Source organism: Leptodactylus fuscus, chromosome 6, assembly GCF_031893055.1.
Source record: "Leptodactylus fuscus isolate aLepFus1 chromosome 6, aLepFus1.hap2, whole genome shotgun sequence".
Lineage (NCBI taxonomy): Eukaryota > Metazoa > Chordata > Amphibia > Anura > Leptodactylidae > Leptodactylus > Leptodactylus fuscus.
This window is the reverse complement of record NC_134270.1, coordinates 141,800,835-141,814,305: the sequence shown is the minus strand read 5'-3', so window position 1 is coordinate 141,814,305 and position 13,471 is coordinate 141,800,835. Positions and strand designations below refer to the sequence as shown.

The window sequence follows — 13,471 nt, the reverse complement described above, 5'->3', positions numbered from 1 at the left end:
TGTCTGCAAGTGCCCGGACTACTGACTATAGGGTATCTGCAGTGCTCCTGTTCCATCGGAAAGGGGTTAATAGGAGCACTGCAGATACCCTATATTCAGCCAGGCTGAATCCAAGTGGGGGAAAAAAACCCAGTCCTCAGGCTCAGGGAAGGGGCAGACAGACAACCAAAATACCCCCTCCCCTTCCCCAGCACCCAGCAACTAATACACCCAAAAACTCTGACCATTTTAATTTTCCAGTAGCTGCTGCATTTTCCCCCTCGGCTTATACTTGAGTCAATAAGTTTTCCCAGTTTTTTGTGGTAAAATTAGGGGCCTTGGCTTATATTCGGGTCGGCTTATACTTGAGTATATACGATAGTTACAACTGGGTCCCATAATAGAATGTGTGATGGGGCTTCACTCTACCATGGCCACATGTATTTATTTATGGCATAGTGTATACGCAAGGAGATACACAACTGTGTCAAGGGCCAGAAAAAGGGAATAAAGAGGCAAACAAACTCTCCTGGATGACCAATTTTACCATCACAATGTAACTCCCTCACTATGGGAACAACTTGTAAACATTTCGTTGTCAGTCTGGGGTTTAGGTAATTTAGGCATCAACCCCTATAGGATCTGTAATTCCTGCCAATCACCTAAACAATATTTTTGAAAACTTCAGGGCACTTCCATTTACCAGGGAGTACAATTGCTTTTAAAGACATTGTGCCGTGAGTTGCCGCCCCAGCGCAGAGCTCCGTCATGAGGCATAGGGGCCTCTTACTCATACTGTTAGGTCAGCAGATGTGGTCAGATACATTCAGCAAACAACTGTCTCTTACAGATGTTGGGACCTTGTGATCTAATCCTACAAAAAAACAGAACCTGGGAGGTTGCACAATAACCATTACAACATATCTTAATGTCTTTGATAAGTGTCTGCAGATGAGGACGTGAAATGTTAAATACTGTGAAAACCCATCCCAGACCTCAGTTATAGCCTGGCGTTTATACAGCGCCACATCAAGGTTTTGGCAACATAACATTAGCTGCCCCCGTCCCTGTCATTATACTCATAAAGCACGTGCGGGCAACTGAATCCACATGAGCTACTTACAGGGCAAATTGGACCCACTCTTTATAGTTACACAATATACACCCTAAGTAATGTCAGCTTAGCCTCATGGACCTCATTCACAACCTTGTAATTTTTATAGGTAGTATATAAAGAAAGACAAAGTGGGCGTAGAGACATACACATGGCAATTACACCGAAAAAGAGCTCTCTGCTTGTCCAGTCTACAAAACCCAATTTCAGATGCCCTAAAAGGGAAATCTAAGTAACAGAAGAGGGGTCATCTATTGGGGATTTATAGAGGAGAGTGGTAACAAAGGGTACCTTCCCTCCGGAGGATTAATGAGAACTGTGTAATGCTTAATCTTACCTGTGGTGGCACTGCAGGGAAATTCAGCATGCCACACACAACAGGTTTGATAACAAAAGGACAAATAGAGATTATCCAAAGTAAAGAACCTTTTAAAGTAAAACCTGGTGGCTGGTAACCAATGAGTAGTGATGAAGTGTCAGTATACTCACCACTCACTCCTCAGGCCCCGTACTGAGTGGGCTCAGAGCATTATACTGTGTGGGACCTGGGGGCACTATACTTTTGGAGGGTGCTTAGAGGACAATATACTGTGTGGCAAGTGCTAAGGGAGCATTATAATATGTGAGGGTGACCTCCCCTGCAATAAGCCACTCCCCATGATATACCCCCCCAATGATAGGACCTCTATCCCTCAATTTTTTTCCCCTTTAGGATCATTCTCTTTGGGTAAAACCCCCGAAAAGTACTTCATTGAATGGCCAACCATTCATTTTTCTGTGTCTTAAATATTCTACTTCTTCAATACTGAAATTTTGCTGCTTGCAATTAGGCAAAAACCTTAATACTATGACCCAAGAAAATGGCTGCTTACAATACTGGGTAAGTGGCCATTTTCTCGTGGCCTGCGGGCATTCGCAGTCTGCTCTGCCCGAGGACTAGAAGTCTGAAACCTACGCCGGAAGAAGAGGATGAAGAGGATGTTCCTGATGAAGATGGAGGCGGCCCTGGAGAGAGTTCTCTCGCAGCATTGGGGACACCCTCAGTGCTGCGAGAGAGCTAATTTGCATACTGACAAGAACCAGGATTCCTTTCTTTCGGCTATTCCGATGTGTTACTAAGAAAAAAAATGTGTTTATATGATAGGATCCCTTTAATGTAATGATCTCTATACCGATGGTGTTTTATGTGTTCTGGCTACATTTTCTTTGGAGTTACACAGTGGTGTAACTACTGTGGTAGCAGTGTTAACGGCTGCCTCAGGGCCTGGGACAGCTGCTACGGCTGCAGTTTGTTTTTTTGGTTTTTTTAATAGGCCATTACGGGCCCTATTTACTTACCGATCCTGGCTGACACTGCGGGACCCCGAGTATAATGATTGGAGGCCCGGGAGAGGTAAGAAACATAAAAAACACTGTTACTTACCTCTCCACGATCCTGCCAGGCCTCCTTCCTAGTTGTCTGACGTCACAAGAACCCGGCCTGCGTCCCAGGTCATTGAAGAAGGACGGCAGCGGAGGCCGACAGCGTAGGAGCCGGGGACAGGTAAGAAACAGTAGTTTTTTATGTTTTTATTCCCCCAGGGTCTCCGATTATTATACTCTGGGGTCTGAAAAGACCCCAGAGTATAATAATTGTTTATGGGTGTCCACAGTGGGACATAATACTGTGTGCAGGGGCGACTATGGGGGATAATACTGTGTGCAGGGGCCACTATGGGGGATAATACTGTGTGCAGGGGCCACTAAGGGACATAATACTGTGTGCAGGGGCCACTATGGGGGATAATACTGTGTGCAGGGGCCACTAAGGGACATAATACTGTGTGCAGGGGCCACTAAGTGACATAATAGAGTGCGCAGGAATGCAGAGGAGGGGTCGGTCAAGGTCTTCGGTTGGGGGGGGCCCATGTTTAAAATTCGCCATGGGGCCCCGCCATTCCTAGTTACGCCACTGGAGTTCCATATTGTTTAATGTTATAATTTATATATACCTTTGGGCTGTTGTTCCACATATCAACTCAACTTACTCCGGTATTCTGACATGTTATAACTGGTATTGTCAGGTTTTTATTATATAAAGATCATATATATATATATATATATATATATATGTAATCAATATATCCTTTTCTGTCTATATATAGGTTTTGATGGTTCTCTAATGGTAATGATGGTATTGGAGGCTAATGTAGGTTTCATACATGGAAATAGGCGTGAATTATATAACATTAGAATCTGCCAAAGTAGTAAAGGGGTATCTCATCTTAAAATAAAAGTTCCCAGATGCTGGGAGTTAACATAACGTTACAGCATATACTTACCTGTTCTCCTCTTCCTCCTGTGGATTCCCACTGCAGCCATGTAAGAAGCAATGGTGGGGAAAACTGTAGCTCAGGGCTAGTAGTGGCCCCTTCCTTCTTTCCGTCAACATTGACTATGGGATCGGGAGGAGGGGAGTTGGGACCTCCATAAACATAAGACAGTTGGAGTAATTCCTTTATGCTCATGTTTTTTGCTGCAAGCTCATGAACCTTAACTATGTAATATGTATATGTATACAGTATACGTAATGTGTAATATAACCAATATTAGCCTGTACTATACTTTGGTGCAATAATGTATATTATGTAGGCTTTGGGAAAAAAAATTGCTGTATCTATCTTTCAAACTTTGTCATACAATCCTCTTGTTTTGGCAAAGATTTTATTGGTATTATGTCTTCAGAGACCATCAGCATCAAAGGACTTTGAAGGGAAGCAAGGTTGTAATGCGTGACGTACATGTGAAGGCCAAGACGCACCATGAAATTGGGTTACTGTTAGCACATGGGTAAGAATATTTCCTCCATATGTGCAAATAAAGGGCAGAGGGGCTCTTGTGGTTCTATCCAACATCTGTTGGCTCAATTACGTACATGGATGGCTGGAACTGGCGTCCATTCTGACGCTGCAGCTATGTCATAGTAGTCATCTGCCTTACCGTGTGGGACTCAGCTGTTGTTTGGACCTAATTCAAAGCTATTTCATTCACTTTTCTTATACTCCTATATGCCTGATGAAGACTTTTTAACCGAAACGTTGCATATTTTTCACCAATGTTCTTTTATTTGTCATGTTAAAAATTTTCAATAAAAAATTACAGTTAAAAAAAAAAAAGAAAGAAAGATTGTTTGAAGCATTACTACATTTGGAGTGCGGTTCTACATATTGAGACATTGACTTGGCTAATCTCAAATTTAAACGGAGCCTGTCAGCAGGAAAATCAGCGCAAAACTAATAACAATTCCCTGTTTTGCGGCTTCTACACTTTCCAAAGATGCCTTTCTTATTCTTTTCAGGAAAGTCAGCTTTTTCTTCTTATGCATAAAGACCTTAGAGGCAGGTCCTCTCCTGCCAGGGCTGGTTATCTAAAGCAGAGAGTGAAACCCCAGTATGAGGAGACGCACACCCTAAAGGCCTTGTCAACTTATTTGCATCAGAATAATAAAGCTGATTTAAATGAAAATGAAGCTGCAATGAAAAATAAGAAAGTCATCTTTGGAAAGCCGCCCTACGAAGTACTGTCATTAGTTTTATACCACTTTCCCTGCTGACAGACTCCCTTGAAGTTTAGTTTTAGACCCATGTTTGCAAATTGGGTCACTGGCTGGAAAGGACAACTATGAGTCAGTCAATGGATAGATAAACAGACATTACCTATATCAATCTCTGCAACAGAACACAATTTATGATGCTTTCAACAATAAGCAGTCGATGACAAATGGGATAGGACATTGCTAGGATCACTTTACGATCAGCAGCAATTGTACTTCTGGGACCTCCTTCAATCCTGAAGTTACACAGTTGGGGAATAACTTGAGGGGGTGCAGAGGGTGCAATTACTCCCAGACCCAGAAGCTGTAGTGGGCCCATACAGTGTCTCTTTCCAAGTGATCAGAACTATAACTGATATATTATAATTGGGGGGCCTGGTACAGACTTTGCATTGGGGCCCAGGAGCTTGATGTTATGCCTCTGGCTGTAGTACTGGTGTAATGCTATGTCTCCTTCCTCCAGATACGGCCAACTGCGGAACCCTGAAGAGTTGGGTGGCTGGGACTACCATTCACTACTGCAGTATCTTCATTCTCAGGGCCACTCTGGGTCCAAGAGATCAGATCCCCCACAGATTATAAAGTGATGTTATAACCTTACAACTTTTTTAAGGTGGTTTTCTAAGACTTAGGTATTGATGACCTATCCTTAGAATATCAGACTAGTTGAGGTTCTACACCCTCCATCAGCTGTTCGAGGCCACTTCCACTCAACAGGCCTGTCATGTCACATTCATCAAATATATATACCGCAATGGCCATGGCCACTAAACAATGTACAGCAATGTGCTTGGTAAGGCCACGTTCACATCTGCATTGGGTGTCCAGCTAGTGCATATTCATCAGAAATTGCTAGAACACTAAGTGCTGCAAGCTCAACTTTAGTTAAAAAAAACCCAGATATCTGATGGACACCCAAGAGACCCCATTATAGTCAGTGGAATCCCTTGGGATCCATTGAGATTGGTCCTCTAATGGACCAGAACATTGGACTTTCCACACACTGCAACCTCTTCAAAAGCTACTTTGATATTGATAACCTAAACTAACGATAGGACATAAATATCCTGAAAATCTCCTTTAAATTCTTAAATTTTTTTCCATTTTTTTTCAATGCTAAATATTGCTTAGATATGAATGATCTCTAAGGTAACTATAGGTCATGGTAAGGAATGATTATTCCCAAGAAAGTTCCTATAAAATTGCTCTTCAAGCAGAATAATAAGAAAAACGGAAACATTATAAAACGCCCAGCCTTAAAAGAAGCAAAGTAAAGACATTTTTGCTTTAGGAAATGCTTTTTTGCATGATGTATGTTGGTTTTCTTTTCAGTCAGCCGGAAAATTCCTGGAAAAAAATGTGTTTTGTTGTTCACAAGGTTTGGATATTATCTCTGCAAGGAACTGAATGTTTTTGTGTCTGCAGTCAAAACACTAAAAGGCTCGGTCAGAATTTGGCTTAAGGCCTATGGCTTGGGATGAAGGACACTGTCTCTGATGAGTTGCCAGTGTGGTCGGACAATGCAGTGAAGTCCTGTATGAAGAAGGTTTGGGATAGTTCTTACTTTGTTACCAGTTGTTAACATAAAACACAGATACACAGATGTTGGAGGAAACCCACGGAAGGATAGACAAACTCCATGCAGATGTTGGCCTTGGTCAGATTAGAACCCAGGACCCCGGCGTTGCAAGGCCACAGTGCTAACCACTGGGTATGTTGAGTTCAGGTTTCTCAGTTGGTATGAGTATGGTTAAAAATAATACCGATATAGTTGTTGGGATGTCAGACCACAGGTATTACAGGCAATAGCTATTGACATGTAATATAATGTATAAAATCACTGTGACTGTGGCGTCATTGTCATCACTGGGAACACTAAAGGGGGTTTGGACAATATCGAAACCCCAAAACATAGTCCCCATTGACAAATAGCATTTTCCATACACAGATGTCTCAAATTCATCATTGCTCCTCCAAGCAAGATTATGTTTGAAGGTCCCTCATTTACAGGTCAAAAAATACCTCATTGTTGCCCCCCACACAGTATAACATTCCCTTTATTGGCCCCCACAGTATATTTCCCCTTTTTCTAGTTCCCACACTGTATAATGCCCCATTAATTGCCCACCACACACAGTACATTGCCACCTTTGTGGCCTTCATAAAGTACATTGCCCCTTGTATGACTGTCACGACCTGAAGACTTGTATAAAAATTGTGTGTTTTTCTGGTGGGGTTTGGTCTGGGGTCTTCTGGTGGTTTTCTTGCCATTGGGCCATCTGTTGGGCATTGAGTATCGGCCTTCAGAATTTACTTGAGGTTTTTTGGAGCGAACCTCAGGTGTTGGTTGTTACCATTATCCTATGGGATGACTCTGGGGCCTTTATTAGGAAGAGGGCTGGCTTCACTAGTTGCCAGTTTTCGTTGTTACCAACTGGAATTCGTGGCTCTGTTTTGTGGAATTACAACTGACTAGGAAGTGGTGTGAGTGTTACCTTGTGTGTGAGTCTGGTTTGTCCCTCAACACTTCTACTCTACCCTGTCCTTCAGTTCTGTTTGCCTGGCAATATCTGGTTATTTGTGAGGTTTGGGTTCCAGTTTGTTTTGCCCCAGTCCCATGTTAACCCTTTCCTCACCTCTCCTCATTCTCTTGTTGCGTATTGTGTTGTGCTGTGTGTCTGTTGTCCAGCACTTCCCATCCTGTTTGTTGTCTGCAGCTGCACCTTGGTTTCTTTAGGGGTGACCACCTTAGTATCCCCAGTCCCTAGCTCTCTTGTAGCTCTTGCCCCTATCTGTCGGCTAGGCCTTCGTGTTAGAGAGCCAGGAGTTGTCGGGGCCAAAGCTAGCTTGGGAACAGCTGACCACCACCTGCAGGCAGGGCCTAGCTAGCCGCCGTAGCGTCAGGGAAAGTCTCCTTCCCCTGTTCCCTTAGCGGTGCAGTCTGCAGTCCAGATTCTGGGTCTGGGCATAGACACGAACGTAACAATGACCCCCACATGGTACATTGCCTCCTGTACCAACCACATGATACACTGCCCCTCTAATGGCCTCCACATAGTATAATGCTGCCTTTTATGGACACTATAACTTGCCTTTTATGGCTCCCAAATAATACATTGCCCCCATATACTTTAAGCTAAAAAGTAATGCTGATATTCATTAACCTATCCCGACTCCCATCGTGGGCAGTCTGTGGCCTCTAGGAGGCGCCACGTACTACACAAGGATGCTAAACCATGTCAGGATGTGATGCCCAAATTCTGATATAGGATGAAGCACCCACTGGTCACCATAGTGGAGAGTCCATGGAATGGAGAAGGGATGGGTGAGTAAAACAGCGGCCACTATTTGTTGGAATAATCCAGGTAGAGTCCAAAACATAAAGAAAAAAGGCCAAATATACAAAAGCTTAATAAAGTTTATGATTTTTGAATGAGGGATAACAAAAAAAAAGCATTGAGAATCCGGCCATATTGTTTGCTCACACTGAAATTTTTGCAAACTATTTCCAGCATGTTGGATTCAGCCCAGAAAAACTATTCACATTATTTCGCTTTTTTATAGCTTGTCGCCTCGCCACGTATTGAGTAACCCTATGGAATAGGTCTCATCAGCATCGTAGTGACTGCAGCACAAATCTCATGCTCAGCCTCTATTCTTTGCCACTGGTCATACAGCCAAAATACTTGTCTGGTTTTCCAAGGAAAATGTTGCCTGTGTGAACACACCCAAACACCAGAACTTGTCAGTATACTAAGGGTGCATTCACACGATGTAACGTGCCGCGTGATGTGGCACGTGTATGCCGCGTTACCCTTTGCGTGCCGTACACGCTCCCATTCATTTCAATGGGAGCGGGGATCATATGCGCCTCGCTAGTTTGCGGCCATGAATAAATGCACGGCCGCAAACTAGCGCGGCGCATACGATCCCCGCTCCCATTGAAATGAATGGGAGCGTGTACGGCACGCAAAGGGTCACGCGGCGTCTACGTGCCAAATCACGCGGCACGTTACACCGTGTGAACGAGCCCTTAGGGCTCATGTACACTGCCATGTTACCCATCTTTGTAATACGTATATATGTCACCTATAGACCTGTATGGTCCAAACTGTGACTCTATGTAACAGTTTTATACACAGACATATGGAATATTTTTGATTCTATGAAAAAAATGGTGAGATACTACATAGTGGCTACTCATACCTAGAAATATTGCAAGGTACCCATAGTTACTCTGTATACTGCTATATGCATCGGCTAAGGATATGCATAGTAATCCTATAGGAAAGCAAAATAATCCCATAAGGGTCACCAACGTCCCCATATTAGTTTAAAAAAAAAACCAAAAAAAAAACCTTAAATAAAATCTTAAATATGACGAAGTTAAGGAAAATATTTAATAAAGTAAACAGTGTTGTGCAAATGTTTTAGGCAGGTGTTTGAATTGCTGCAAAGTAAGAATGCTTTCAGAAATAGAAGGGTTAATAGTTCATATTTGTTAATTACTAATATGAAGTGAACGAAGTAAAGAGAAATATAAATGCCATTTATTCGGTGTGACCTTTGCCCTTGCCTTCCATCAATTCTTCTCGGTACTTGCAGACAGTTTTTGAAGGATCTCAGCAGGGAGGTTGTTGCCGCCATCTTGGAGAACTAAGCACAGATCTTCTGTGGATGTAGTCATGCTCAATCCTTCTATGTCCCCATGTAATCCAAGACAGACTGGAGGATGTTGAGATTGGGGCAATATCTGTGGGGGCCATATCGTCTCTTCCAAGAGTCCTCCTCCAAAGGTCACTCTAAATATTGATGGGATTAAGATTTCTCTTTTCTTCATTTTGTAAATAGACAAAAATAAACTATTAACCCTTCCATTTCTGAAAGCATTCTTACTATCGCAGTACACCTGCCTAAAACTTTAGTACAGTACTGTATGTAATAATAAGGATGGCTTTTAAAATCAAATCTATTGGCGAGCCCTGTTATATACAGTTCATACACACAAAGCCATAGACCCTAAATAAGCTGCTGCCACCCATTAAAATACAAAATTGAATTATCAAATTCTTAAAATCCCATAAAATTGGAAAGTAATAGGAATAAAGCAGCAGATGTTCCCGAATGACCTAAATCTTCCCTCACGTTCTACAATTGCTTCCACATCCCCCTAAACCTCTGCCGTTCTGCTAAGGCTTTGTCTGACACTAACCCAATCATTGGCATGAATAAAGCCGGCCATATCGGGCTTAATGGTGGCCGTCCTAAGACGAATTACACAATTTCTAAATCTATTTTCAGTACATAAAACAGATCGTACTATGAAATGTTTATAACGTGAGTGTTGTACTAGTATCACTCGTGTAGCTCAGTATAGATATGACAGCCACGCGGGGTCTACAACGCGCCCTAACCTGTACAAAGTAATGCTCTGCATGTTAAGTTATGCAGAATGTAGGCGAAAAAGAAGGTGAAAAAAAACCCGTCAAATAATATGTCCCTATATATTGTAGGGTCACCACGAGTGTAGAGGTTAACTGCTCAGAAGGTCTTAGTAGAGAGTACAAATGCTTACGTATTGCTATTGCGTGCTGAATTTCTAGAATATTTTTGTGAAATTTTTGGTATTGGTGCCTCCTGGAATTAGAAGCCTAGGGCAAATACTCTTAGGATAGGATATAGCATTAATATATGGATACCATATTGTAACAGGTACAGATGTAGCAGAGTTAACCCGAACTCCTGTAATAGGTTAAGCCACTGCAGCGTGATCCAGAAGACAACCAAAACCAATGAAAGGTCATTGAAAAATGTGTTCAAATATCTTCCGTGATAAGATATCTCGCTGCAGCGGTTTAACCTATTGCAGAAGTTGGGGTTAACTCTGCTACATCTGTACATTTCAGAGGAATCCTAAACTGGGATTCCTAGAAAAGCGCAATCCATGACTCGAAATGACAGGGTATGTTCAATCTTGCATCTGACTAAAAATACACGTCTGGCGATATGACCGAGGTGAAGAATTAGAGGAATTCCTCCATGATCAGAAAGAAGTTATAGACCTGTTACATAACCGTCTATTCTTTACATAACATGAACCCCAAAACACACATTTTTTGTCAATTCAAGGAATTTTCTCATGTTTAAATGTAGAAACAAGTTACAAATTTTACAAATGTAAATAATTAAAATATTTGCAACTTCTTATGATTTTCTGCAATCATCTTAATGGCAGTCTTTTTGTCTTGGTAGGTTGCCAATGGATATGACCATGAATGCAGAAACCCAGCCATGATCTTCTCATACATGTAGTGTCTGCGTCTGATAAACAATAAGGACATCAAGGATGCAGTGACGTAACTAAAGTCTTGTGGCCCCGGTGTAATCTTTTGTCTGGGGCCCCCTACCTGATCCCTTCTTGATAGAGATGGTTATGGGTGTTAAAGAGTTTAATCCACCTTAGTGTGGTTAGGGGAATCTGTGGGTCTCCTTGGCTTATGGGCCAGATGGAAGGTGCAATCTTAATACTGATGCCAGTGCTTATGGGCCCCCTAAGGCTCCTCTGCACCCCCCACTACATGGATATGTTTCTGGCAAGTCCCAGACCATAGAAAGTTCTTGTATTCATGGTCGTATTCCCTGACAACTGATCAAGACAAAAGAAAATTTTTGAAAACTGCAAATTCTATGAATATTTTAAATTGCAAATATTTTTAACTTTGAATTGTCTACAAATTGAAATGTGGGAAATCCCTTTAACTAGACAAACAAGTGCCCTATTGTACTTTTACACCATAAGAGTCAAACTAAGAAGACTGCGACCTTATACAGAAGGGTAACACAGTTCAGAAATCCTTCCAGATCAACCAATGTTGATCCAGAAGAAGAAAAAATTCTCATCCTTCTCTGAATAAACAATCTATACGTGCTGCCCATTTGGGAAAGGGGATTAATTGATCCTCTATATATACACATGCATCAATGAACAAGAAGTAAGTAAACGGCCAATCTCATATTCCGCCCCCCTTAGTCCAGAGAGCACATTATCTCCAGCGCTCGGGTATGTGAGCTTTATTTATGTGTTAACCATGCGGAATAAAAGAGCGTTATCATCAATTAATACAGTACAGGCCAATAGTAAATCAGATGGACAGTCAAAGACGTGATATAGGGTCATATCGTGTGTAACCAATGAAATTCAGCACTCCGATAATGCAAATATATATATGACATATAATAGAAACATACATGTAATATAGCCATAAACATTAAATCTTATATTACTATGGACCCTAATTTTGGTCAAATATGAGTAAAAGAAGGGGTACTATATGTTTAGCATATAAAACAACATTAACAATGTACTGTATATATATTGCACAAGAAGAGAGAATACAGACCAGTACTCTATTTGGTTACCCATGGACATGAAATACATCAAAGGAACATATTTACAAGTCCCATCCCTATAAACTATCTATTGTAACCCTATATACAGGTGCAAAACCTCTTTAGACCACAACTTAAAATTGCATTAAAGGAAACAGTCAGTAAGGCTATGTTCACATCTGTGTTGGAGGCTGAGTTCAAAGTCTGTCTAAAATCACAGACGACAAAGTCACATCGGATGCCTGACGGATGGGATCTGTCAATGGGATCTGTTGTTATCTCCATCATTAGACAGATCTGTCCTTTTATTCTTTATTCCGATCTTTTGCTCTCAAACGGATTAAACGGCACAGATGTGAACCCTTATCCCAATAGATCGAGGACTTGGAAATTTGTCATAGGAAATGTGACCTGGATAAGGGGTGGTCTTCTCAAAGAGGGGGTCTTTTGGAAAGGTTTCGCTATAGGAATGCACAAGAGTGCTCTATATAAAATGTCAGGGCATTAGGTTTTTCTATGTAGGTTCAGCTTTAGATTTATAGACCCTCCACGTCCTATATTAGTTTTATTTAGCTTTTCTGCATCTAGAGATTGAAGGTGAGTGATTGTGGAAAGGCTACAGTAGGAGCCATGGCCAACTAGAAGTGTTAGTAGATAAGAGAGAGAACATCCATCTATTCAGTCCAGGCTATCCCCAGCTTGATGAAGACCCCAGCATAGCACCCTGTGCACACTCACCTACCCCTGCGCTGACTTGGGTTATGTAGACGGCGCGGTTCCTGCACTGGTACTAGCCCAGGACGCTGCCTGCACAGCCTTTATATACACAGCACATCCATACACATCCACCAGCCCCTCCTCCTTCCCACAGACCACACAGCTGGACATGGAACAGACCCTGAGGCAGCATCTTGTAATAGAGACTGGAGCAGGAAAAAACACAACATCAAGACATTCATACAAACCTACAAACCACAGGAGCCGCACACACTGCTCACAAAGGAGTAACAAACACAGGCGACAGAGCTGCACCATGGGAGCTACAATAATACATATAGAGTCATGGAGAGCCTCAGCAGGATCTCATTTGTTATCCAAATGTCTAATTTGGTTAACAAATACGCATTTGATGAATGGCGGATGAACCCATTAAAGGGAATGTGTCACCGACTTTCACTCTGGCTACTAAGCCTACTAATAGGAGTTTTTATTTGCAGCAGTGATCTAATTTGTATCACATACAAGACAGACAATATTACACTAGAAGATAACACCTCTGTAGATAATACTACTGACCATTATGGCATCTACTACGGTTCTAACAATAGTACAGCGTGTGTACTGCCCCTTCTTGCATAGAGTATGTCTCTCCCATAGTTCTCGATGAATTTGCCCCA

The 13,471-nt window shown here is 42.0% G+C and overlaps 1 protein-coding gene across 1 annotated transcript in view; it reads right to left on the bottom strand.

The window, feature by feature from the left end:
* PLTP (phospholipid transfer protein) overlaps positions 1–12,928 on the bottom strand; it is a 30,007-nt gene extending 17,079 nt beyond the window's left edge. Inside the window, exon 1 of the mRNA XM_075277389.1 lies at positions 12,813–12,928. The gene's annotated coding sequence lies outside the window, so the exon portion shown is untranslated. The remainder of the gene's footprint in view (positions 1–12,812) is intronic.
* Between the last annotated feature and the right edge of the window lie 543 nt (positions 12,929–13,471).